Source organism: Phyllobates terribilis, unplaced genomic scaffold, assembly GCF_046119375.1.
Source record: "Phyllobates terribilis strain yellow unplaced genomic scaffold, ASM4611937v1 Scaffold_1__5_contigs__length_1240528914, whole genome shotgun sequence".
In the NCBI taxonomy this organism is placed as follows: domain Eukaryota; kingdom Metazoa; phylum Chordata; class Amphibia; order Anura; family Dendrobatidae; genus Phyllobates; species Phyllobates terribilis.
Window position 1 is genome coordinate 239,776,795 of NW_027362761.1, and position 12,249 is coordinate 239,789,043.

Genomic DNA, 12,249 nt, shown 5'->3' on the forward strand with positions numbered 1-12,249 from the left:
ATGGGGTAGAGGTCAGGGGAGCATGGGGGTCACACCATAAGTTTGTCCCCTTTTATGCCCATATTAGCCAGAGATGCAGATGTTTTATGTGCAGCATGAGATGGTGCATTATCATGCAGAAAAATGATCTTGCTGTGAAATACACGGTTCTTCTTCTTGAACCATGGCAGGAAGTGCTGTTTGAGAAAATCCACATACATTATGTTTGGCCCACTGGAGCCGTTTCTGCTTGTGTGAAGTGGATAGAGGAGGTCGACAAGATGGCGTATGCACAGCTGCAAACCTCTGAAGGACCCTGCATCTTGTTGTTCGGGGGACGTTGGAGGCACAAGCAGCTTCAAAAACTTGTCTGCTGCTATGACAAGGCTTTTTTGCCGCTGCTCTTTCAACCTGACGTAATTGCCTGTAGGAAAGAGTCCTCAATTTGCCCTTATCAGCACGCACACGTGTGTACTGTGAATCAGCTACATACTTCTTGATTGCCAAGACACTTCATCCTGATCATCGCACAATGTTGATTGTAGTCATGCCTTGACCTATACACTCCACAATTTGTTGCTTCTCAGCAGCCGACACATCCTTTTTCTTTCCCATTTTGGCAGAAAATGTAGGCTGCTTAATAATGTGAGAGAGCCTTCTTAAGTAGTCTTGCCTTTCATTGGACACACCTGCCAAACTAATTAGCACAGGTGTCTGCAATTGCTTACAGTGATATAAAGAGCCCTGACACACATCACCATCAATGAGTTTAACTGACAAACAAACAAATTCTTCCCTTATCACTCCTAAACACTTTTTGCATAATAATTTGGAACGTGGTGTACATGTGCTTTTCCACAAAACACCAGTGGTTCACGTAGTGAATCTTACAGTTCTAACTTGCCAACCGTGGTCTGTATGGAATTGTTCAATAAAGGGCCCAAAATTAAGATAACATAGATGGGAGAGGTCTCTATGAATAGGAATTCCTAAGTATTTGATACCCTGTGAGGGCCAGGCAAAGGGAAAGTTGGACTGGATGGAATCCTATATGGATTTAGGGAGGGAGACATCGAGGGCCTCAGACTTCGCTGCATTGATTTTAAAATTTTACCATGTAACAAAGTGATCTATTTCAGCCATAACAGCAGGGATGGATATATGTGATTGAGTGATATATACTAGGACATCATCAGCAAATAGAGAGCACTTGTACTCGGTGCCTCCCACCTCAATCCACCTAATATTGGGGTTATGGCGAATTGATGAGAGCAGGTGCTCCGTCACTAGGATGTATAAGAGAGGGGACAGAGGACATCCCTGCCTTGTCCCATTGGTGATTGTGAAAGGTGATGAAAATGTTCTGACGCACCCCCTGGGCCTTGGGACACCCGGAGCCGGACCCTTTTTGGTGGATGCTGGTGGTTGTAGTCTTCGTGGCGGCGATCCGGTTCCGTGGCTCAGGGCGGTCAAACCAGTGGCGGAACTATTTATGTGGTTTTGATGTTTAAATGTCCGACTACGCCACCCGTGGATTGCGGTCAGAGTGAACCGCCGCTACAGGGCAGACCGCTAAGGCTGGTGTTGTGGGTGCAGCAGAGCGTAGCATAACTCCCCACGGGAGGAGTATAGCCTCAGGGCAGTGTATGCGGAGGATGGGGGTGATGGTGCAGGGCAGCAGCAGTAACGACACGGAGTCAGTGATGCAGTTCAGGGCCTTTACTCACAGTTCTTATTATCCAGACCACGTCTGCAGGTAACGGCTGCCCACGTCGTACTGTGCTCACCAGGTGAGGGGCTCAGACAACTCCCAGATAACTTTGGAGCGCTTCACAGGACCCCCTTTGTGTGTCCTTTGTCTGGCCTTTCTTACCAACACTTCTGTCCGGCTGCCTTGGGCCTCCTCTTGGTAAACTTGGCGCCAGTTTCCCTGACCCTATGTGGTGCCTTCCTAGCGGGTGGAGCAAGGGGCTGCGCCACATAAAATGTCAGAGCCTCCGGTTTCTAGCTGAGGGTCGTTTCCTGCCTCCACTAGTTCGGGGACCGGTCTCCCCCTTTGGCCTGACCCCTCCACGCAGGTGGATTCGGGCGTGCGGTGGCGACTCGCCCGTCCGCACCCCTGGGATCCCTTCATTCCTCGTTCCTGGAGCCTTCTCCGCTCCTCTTCCTTCCTTCTCCCTCTTGCAGGCCTGGGCCTCTGTTACTAGGCCCGCCTCCGGAGCAGAGCTCATGCAGAGCCCCTGCTCCCTGCCACTTCTGCTCAGACTTCTCTGCACTGAACTAAGATGGTGCCCACCTTTTATACTCCCTTCTCAATGCACCCAGGAACTGCTTCCTCCCTGCTCCTGCACTGCAGGGTTCCCCTTCCTCAGTGTTCCCTCCCCCCACTCCAGCCAGGGACAGGGACTGTCGTGCCCATCTCAGGGGCATATTGGTCGCCCTGCCCCACGGCAATGTGGTGTAATGCATGCAGGTGTCGGGTCCTGATCCACACTCCATCCTTATCTGAGAGTGAGATATCACACCTCTGGGTGAGGTGCAATACGTCTGTAGCAACCGAGCCCTCGGTGCTACAGTTCCATTTATCTTCAGCCTAGGTGACGTATTGTGCTACAGGGCCGTGATTTTGGCTATAAAAGGGTCCCCTAGACCCCTACCCCAAGCTTTTTAAGAGAATCATATATGGCGTGCCAGGAGACTCTATGGAATGCTTTCTCAGCATCCAACGAGAGTATCTACTTACAAATTTTTAACTGCATCTAGCCCAGGAAATACTTTGTGCCTAGTAGCAGTGTCTGCTAGTCAGCGGATTATCCCGGCTGTTAAGCAAGCTACACCACCTGTAGTTTGGACACTTAATTTTTTCAAAGGAAATGCTTCGGGACCACGGGATACTTAGTGAAGAGCATCAGGAGGCACCCCAAGGCATAGGGGCTGGGACTGGCACTAGGATGCCTTGCGGTGGACAGCCGAGCTCGATCCTTATAAAAGCTTTTTAACTGCAGCAGCTTTAGTGGACGCTACTGGAGCTGGAATTACGCGGCTGCTGGCATGAGACTTGCCCTCCAATAGATCCTTGTAAATGGATTTAAAGTGTATTCATTCAAATTAGAGGGACAATTTAAATTAAAAAGCTTAGAGCTGCCTCCACCACAGGGGGGCTCTCTCGACCCACCAGCGGACAGGCACCAGTATTGGGAGAGGGGGGCTGGCCGTCAGGGTTCACCGTGGCTCTGGCACAAACCCGGCGACACGGAGGTGGCACGGGCAGGAGCGGACTGGCCGTGTCGGCTTCTCACTTTTTGGATTTTAGAAGGGCATGACATGCCTATATCTGTGTCTCCCCCTCCTTTTACTCCTCCACCTCTTTTCTTTTCGCATGACTATATGTACTTGTCACTTTTCCATGTGTTAGTTGTGTCTTCTGAGCAGTTTGTCAGCTTTTGGACACCTTTGAAGGTGTTTTCTATGTGTTTCTATGTGTTTTTGTTTGCCTGCCATTGGTTTTAACGGTGTTCGACGGTGTTCGACGAACAGTTCGACGAACAGTTCGACGAACCGAACCGAACTCGAACACTACGGGGGTGGCTCAACACTAATTAAGAGCTAGTGTAGCTCGAAACGCAGCGACCGTTGTACTATTATGTTTTTAAAATTTTTCTTTTTCATGTTTTAAACTACAAATAAATGTGATGTTTTCATGACTCTTGCGGTCGCTGGATTTTCCACTTTTTTCTCCAGCAGCATAATTCACATGCTAGATAATTAGGACAGGGCAGGGATAGGTAGTCAGATTATGAATATTTTTTCATCCCATTTATAACTCTCAGTACAATATGGACTGAGAACAGACATGAACAGAGTGAAAGGCTTCAAGATAGTCTTTTATTTACATTGAGTTTTTTTGCTTGTATTCCTTCATTGGTGAGTGTTCACACTAGACATTTTTATTCCTGCTTTGTCCTATGTTGCTGATCAGTGTTTTTTTCTTGTTTAACTTGGGATTTTAGACTCGTCCTTTTCTGCTTTAGCTCTGGTGGATTGATGGTATTTTAAATTGATGCGACTACATTATTTTTTATGTTTTAATTTTAGTTGTATGCAAGCCTTAATGTTTATTTGGCTCTTCATCTTTCTCCTCCTCCTCCTCCTTCTTCCTCAGATATTTTGTGTAATTTTTGTAACCATTTTAATTGCGCCAGAGCCTGTTTTCACCTTCGTGACCAGGCCAATTTTTTGAAATATGAACATTGTCACTTTATGAGGTAATAACTTTATAAAATATGTTTATACTTCTTTTAAAAAAATTTTGAGGGGAGAAATATTTCTTTTGTTTTAAATTCTCCCACCTTACCTTTTTTCTGAATTGTTTATATATATATATATATATATATATATGTTTTTTTACATTTTACGCAACCCTGAAATTCTACATTTCAAAGTAGCTAGGTTCACTACCCAAAATAAAAATGTGGTGAAAGCATGCACTATAGACTTGGGGTGTACGTTGTGCGGTTGATGAATTTAACAATTAAAATAAGTATTCAAAAACTAAAATGTGACTTTTCTGTTTAAGTTTTTTAAAAAAACACAGCCATGTGGCTTTACAGAATATGGCAGGACAAGAAAAACTTGGTAGATTCACGTCATTCAGGTGGCGTGTGTACGGAATTTATATTTTCTCACTGTTGAAATAATACCTGTATTTTTTGCAACACACATACTTTGTTAGGCAGACAATTTTGTATACATTTCTGGATTACAGAGATCTTACTTTAGGATGTAAATCTAACACCTGCAGTGGGAGTTTTGTGTACAGAGACTACAGCAGCTGGGAATAAACAGACATTCACTGCAGGAGCTTTTTCTTCTGCAATGCCCTGAACTACAACTCCCAGCAGCCTTTGCTTCTTTTTACATCCTGCAAGAGGAGGACTAGCAGAGGAAGATGCTGATTGGCTGAGCAAGTTGGAGAAAAAGTAAGGAACTAGGGTACGAGGATGTGTGTGTTTCTCCATTAAAGACTGCAGAGTCCCTGACATTGGAGAGCAGAGAACAAATGCACAGAGTGAGTGCTGAAAGCCCAGCAGCTCAGTGTGTGAGGAGAGAAGATAATCTTAGAGCTGAACCATGGCTACAGACAAGCCATGTTACCAGGAGATATTCACTGCCGCCGAATCTACCATAGAGAAGGATTATGCTCCCACTCCTTGTGTTCCCAGGTATCTGAATGGTGCAGCTTCAAGCTGGAGACCAATGTGACCAGAAAGTTGCTGCATCAAAGAGTGAGTACATCCTGCTGGAACTTGTGGTTCCACCATTAAGGAATCTACAAGAAAACTGTTATTGAGGGGATATTACTGAAACTCCTACTGCTAAGAATTCATGACAGAACTGTTACTGAAGAGACTTTGCCTTTATTGTAAAATTATAGTGCACCAAGGGTTCCTGTACGTGTGTCAACATTTGCAGCAGTTGGGCTCCAATTTTTAACCCATTTATGGGGTATTTTTTTTTAAATGGGAGTGTATCTACTGTCACTTAAAGGGGAAATGTCTTTCTTAACTGTTGGCCAGCAACATAAGTAGAAGGAGGAGTTCATACGCTTATAGCTGTACTGTTTTACCCCCCCTAAGGATTGCACTGTGCTATTACAGCATCCAGACCTCTGTAAAGAATATTTTATACCATTAGGAATGTCACATATGTGTTGTGTTTGTGTGATACCATTTGTTCACTGTTTCTTGTTATACTGCCATTTACACTATTTATCCCATGTACAATAAATGTGTTAAGTGTTTTAATCTCATCTCATCTGTATGTGTACAGAGTATGGAAAGGGTTTTCCCGAGTTGACCCCTAACAGAAGATGAAGCCCCTCCTGCATTCCACTAGAGCTCCTAGCAAGATTCGGGTGGAGGCACTGCTCTATATTGAGATGAGATCTACTGGAAACTCTGCCCATTAAGGTGGATTAAAGGGGTGTTACATAAAAAAAAGTATAAAAAAGTCTTGCTCATCTTACAATGCAGTAAACATACATTCTTTGGATTGAAGAATTTGTTTTAGTTTCAAAGTAAGCACTGAAGTGTTTAATACAGCCCTGGTTGTTTGTAGAGTGTGAATAAGAAAAAAGGACTGTTTCTAAGATGCTGTTAGTACAGTATATTGTATACATGTACAGCAGTTCCCTATGTGTCAGCTGAATCTTCGGATTAGTATTCACAGACTGAAACTAGCACTCCAATTTCCAGTCTGCTTCAGCATTGAAATAGTGCACCACAATCAGATTAGGACTTTTTTCTATCCCTAGATGAAATGAGCTGCACCATGGCCTCCTGTCCCTACACAGTACACTCATAAAATGGCACTCCTTTACCAGCCCCCATCTTGATGGAAAACAACACAGACACGGCACATCAATTAACATCGATATACACAAAAATCTCTACATTATTATTTTTTTCCAGCTTATGCTGCAGTGTGAAGGCAAAAATAATAGGAGTGGTGCTTCTTTAATAAAAATAGAATTTTAGTATGTTGTATCATTAATCCTTCTAGAATATGTGACATTTGTTACTTAAAAAACACCTTTCACCATGTACGGGCCTTTTCATTTAGTGATAATTTTTATGGTCTTTAGTGATGAGCGAGCAATAAAATTCTCGGGTACTCATTACTCGGGTCGAGCTCAACCCGAGCAACGAGCCCAATGTAAGTCTCTGGGAAACTCAAGTATTTTTCAGGCGGCTCCCTCCGGCGGTCTGCAGAGGGCCTAAAAATTGCCCAAATCGACGGAAACAGTGCTCAAATGACATGGGGACACCATGGGGAAGACCCTGGAAGCATTTCTGACTCCCAGGTCACTGCTGTCAGCAACGTGGTCAGAGTATTACGCCACTTTTACTGACCCACAATAAAACATACAAAAACGAAACCAAAATGGATTTTCCTGGGAAATATGTAAAGGAACATCCTTTCCCGGGTAATGACTTGTATATAAGGCAAAATAAAAAATATTCACACGCAGCGTTTTTGATGCGTTTTTGCACTTTTGCATTGTTTTCAACCAAGACAAATGCATTCACTGGGAAATATCATTTTAACATTTTACAACCTTATATGGCCATGTGGTGTGTGACACATCATCAGACACATGCATACAGTGCTGAAAAGACATGGGAACAGCATGGGGAAGAGCTCTGGTAGCGTCTCTGACTCTCAGGTCACTGCCTAAAAGTGTGCCCATCATAAGTGATCCTTGGCGCATGCAAAGATGTCTCCCCCCATGCACCTGTCGTTGCAGACTTGCAACAAGCACCATCCACGTCCTTGTCCCTGTGCAGCGATCTGTTGTCCCTACCCCATTCCTTGGAATGCAAGCACAAGTATGCAGGGAGCCACCCACCCACCCACAGGCTGCAATACTATGCTGCCAAATTTTTGACAGCTGCTTGCATTTGAAATGTCGCTTTTTAGGCTCGTAGAGGCAGAAGCTGTCCACAATCTTATGGCGGCAGCGACCGAGTATCCATACTTGGTCCCCAACCACCACTATTTCTCCCAGTATCGTCTCCGCCTTCCACAAGCACGGGTCCCACAATATTACCCATGCCCTCCCCAGTGCACTTACTGGGAAGGACCGCCTAACCACAAACACTTGGACAGGTGAATGTGGCCAGGGACGGTACGGAGTGAATTTACCCGTATTTCACGTAATTGCAGCGATGATGGCAATCTGTCCTCTGAACTTGCACATGCACGGCTCAAGTTATCGAAAAGGGGCTATCCAAAATGGACATTAAATAGAGCCCAGCACATAATTGAGAATAAGAGATGTCAAAATTCTGAACCAAATAAAGTTTGGAATTCTGTAAATAAATCTAACAGATTGGTTTTGACGCTGCAATTTAGTCCACAGTTTAATACCATCAAATCAATATTTTTCAAACATATTTCGATGCTTCTTTATCTAAAATTTTACAATCTAATTGTTCCGTGGTAACAAGTAGAGGTACCACTATAGGCAATATCGTATCACCTTCTCTTTTTTCTTCCACTAGAAAATCTAGTACTTGGTTGAATCATTCTGTTTTTTATACCTGTGGCCAGAATAAATGCCGTACCTGTAAACATTCCTCAGCAACCAAGGAATTTTATAATCATACACAAACTTTCAAAATTAAGAATTATATCAATTGTAACAGTTCCAACGTGGTTTATGTTATCTTATGCAAGATGTGTGATCTTATATATGTTGGATGTACCACAAGAAAACTTAAAGTTTGTATTTCAGAGCATTTAACGGACATATCTTCTCTTTCTAGTGTGAGGCAGTGACCGGAATCGTATACGAGGGACGTTATATATTCCCCAGAATGTGTACAGAGACCTATTAAATCCATTGGAGTGCATTGCAGTCACAGACACAGCTGCGGCTGCAATGCAGGAATGAAGGTGAGCAATCACCTGGTCAGACTACCTGGCTAAGGCAGATTAAGTAAAACCCGGCAGGGCCTTCATTTCTTGGAGGAGGTCACAGGAGGCAGTGGGGCGGCCTCCTCCCTCCAACCCGGGTTTTCCAGTGGCTCTTGCCACAGGTCCTTTAAAATCCCTGCACTAAGGATTAATGTTATTCTATGTTGCAACCTGCTAGGAGCACAGCAGGAAAGCTCAGCAGGACTGAGTGTGGCTGAACCACCGCCTAGGAAGGCTCTGCACCTGTCAGGCTCTGAGAGGCCCGGCGTGGCCGTTGTCCCCGGCAACCGTTGTTTATGGACTCATGTTAACCCGGCTGTGAACCGGAGGACTTTCTGTTTAACGGTGAGTTGCTGAATAAAAGCTGTTTATGTTGGACTTGCTTGGGTCACTGCCTCAGTTTCTGCACGGTGTGTACACCGCCGCCTGACAGCTTGGTGGAGAATGCAGGCAGTGTGACTGAGGCATAACCCCACCGGCAGCTGCATGACCACAATTCGGCCTGCCACCTTTCAGTTCCACCACATGGACAAAATGGAGGAGCTGTTAAAGCAGCTGGTACTCACCCAGCAGCAGCAGCTGCAGTCTCAGCGGCAACAGCAGGAGCAGCACCAGAGTCTCGAACGGCAACAGCAGAAGCGGGAACAGCAGCACAATTAGCAGCAGCAGCTACTGTACCAGCAGCAGCAAAAAACAAATGAACTGATGATGCAACAGATTGCTGCCCTGCGGGAGACACCGACCGCATCAGCCCCGGAACGTCGAGACGCCCGGGACAAGGTTCGATCAGCGTTGAGGAAGATGGGACCGGAGGACGACGTGGAAGCCTTCCTTACCATCTGCGAACGCACAGCAGAGCAGGAAAACCTACCAGCTGACCAGTGGGCGGAAGTGGTGGCTCCGTTTTTGGTTGGCGATGCCCAGAAGGCCTGATTCGACCTCAGTCAGGAGGACGCCCGGGACTACCAGAGGCTCAAAGGTGAGATCCTTGCTCGGCTGGGGGTCAATACATACGTGAGGGCTCAGTGTGTGTTTTCGTGGGCCTATGTGGAGACCCGACCTGCCCCGTCTCAGGCTTATGACCTCCTGCAGCTGGTAAAGAGGTGGCTCCAACCTGAGACTTTGTCCCCAGCCCAGATAGTGGAGAGGGTGGTGGTTGACCGGCTGGTGAGGACTCTGCCAGTCGCTATCCAACGTTGGGTGGGGCAAGGGGACCCCGGCACCCTCGACCAGGTGGTCAGTTTGATCGAGCGCTACTCGGCTACTCAGGACTTCATTCGAGACTCCGCCCCCTCTCAGCTGTCACGCCGATCCCTGCCAACCCAGGAGTCGGGAAAGGGGTCGCGTCCCTCTGCTGGGGACAGTCAGCACCGTGCCCGTGCTGAAGGGGAACCCCGGAGTGAGAGCGGCAGGAGACTGGTTCCCTCCCAAACTGCCATAAGACCTAACAGTACCTCCACCCTTAGGTGCTGGCAGTGTCAGGGGCCGGGACATGTGATTGCTAATTGTCCCCTGACTACGGAACCCATGGACTGCGGATATAGCCGCCGGGTCTCAATGTACGCCCAGACCATCTGCACCGCGAGTGAACTCCAACTATGCCAGGTACTGGTTAATGGGTACCCCACGGAGGCCCTCCTGGACTCAGGGAGCCTCGAGACTCTGGTACATGGGTCACTGGTGGCAGGAGACAACCCCAGTGGACGGCCAGTCGGGGTTGTGTGTATCCATGGGGACCTCCGAGAGTACCCAACTGCAGAGATAGTTTTGTCCACGCCATGTGGAGACATAAAACATGTGGTGGGAGTGGTAAAAACTCTTCCCTATGGGACAGTGTTGGGAAGAGACTTGCCCCTGTTCTGGACTCTGTGGAAAAACAAAATCCACTCACCCCCGGTAAAATGTATTTCAGACGCTGTGCCCGATGAACCTGCCGTAGGGGTGTCCAACCTAGGGATAGAGTGTGACCCCAATAGGTTTCCCTTAGAGGTGTTGGCAGGAGAGGTCGAGGACACCCCATCGATCCCCGAGCTGAAAGTGTCCCGGGGCACGTTTGGGACAGCTCAGCTACGAGATCCCACCCTGACTCAGGCGCGGGAAAGGGTGTTAGAGATAAATGGCGTAGCTCAACAGCCCGGTGCAGATACTGTATTTCCATGCATGGTAATCAACGGTGAGTTACTCTACAGGACAGATAAGATCAGGGACGAGGTTGTAGAACAGTTAGTGGCACCTCAGTCGTACTGTCGAGAGATTCAGGAGATGGCACACTCACACCTGCTGGGTGGACACTTAGGGGTGAAAAAGACGCTAGACCATATCTTACAGCAGTTCTTTTGGCCTGGGGTTTACGCGGAAATCAAAAGGTATTGCGAACCCTGCCCCGAATGTCAGTTGACCTCACCCACTGCAAGCTTCCGTAGCCCATTGGTACCTCTGCCAGTGATAGAGGTGCCTTTTGAACGGATTGCAATGGATTTGGTTGGACCCATTGTAAAATCCGCCCGTGGACACCAACATATACTGGTAGTCCTCGACTATGCCACTCGGTACCCGGAAGCTATACCACTACGCCACACCTCGGCAAAACTGATTGCACGGGAGCTGTTTGCCATGTTCTGTCGCCTTGGACTCCCCAAGGAGATCCTGATGGATCAGGGGACCCCCTTTATGTCCAAAATGACAAGGGAACTATGCAAATTGCTAAAAATTAAACAATTGCGCACCTCGGTGTACCACCCTCAAACCGACGGGCTAGTAGAGCGGTTCAATAAAACCCTCAAGTCCTTGTTAAAAAAGGTGGTTTCTAAGGATGGAAGGGATTGGGACATGTTGTTACCCTATTTGATGTTCGCCGTCCGTGAGGTACCCCAGGCTTCCACAGGGTTCTCTCCCTTTGAGTTATTGTACGGCAGACACCTTGGGGTCTGTTGGACGTAGCCAAAGAGACATGGGAACAAGAGCCAACTCCGCATAGGAGTATAATTGAACACGTAGCTAGTATGCAGGACCAGATCGCGGCGGTCATGCCCATCGTGAAAGAGCATCTGTTAGATGCCCAGGCAGCTCAGAGGCGCACATATAATAAAAGAGCCAGAGTCAGAACTTTTAACAAGGGTGATCGGGTGTTAGTACTGGTACCCACAGCCGAGAGTAAGTTCATGGCCAAGTGGCAAGGACCATATGAGATTCGAGAAAAAGTGGGGGAGGTAAATTACCGGGTGTATCAGCCCGGAAGGAGGAAACCTGAGCAGCTTTACCATGTAAACCTGTTAAAACCTTGGAAAGATCAAGAGTGTTTAGTTACAGACGGCACCCCGCGCATATCACCAGAGAGTTCTCTACCTTTAGCCAGGGAAGCATCCGAGGGGGAGGTCAGGATAAATGGTGCCCTCACAAAACAGCAGCGACGGGAGGCTCGCTCGCTGGTGCAGCACAATAACGACGTGTTCTCAGAGCTACCGGGTAGGACTACGGTTATCCAACATGACATTATCACCGAACCTGGCGTAAGGGTTCGAATAAGACCGTATCCGGTACCCGAGGCCCGGAGGCAAGCCATCACGGCTGAGGTAAAACAAATGCTTCAGCTAGGCGTCATAGAGGAATCACGGAGTGAGTGGGCTAGCCCCATCGTATTGATTCCAAAACCAGACGGATCATTACGCTTCTGTAACGATTTCCGGAAATTGAATGAAGTGTCAAAGTTTGACCTTTATCCAATGCACAGGGTGGACGAGCTGATTGAGAGACTGGGGCAGGCCCAGTACTTTACCACGCTCGATCTCACCA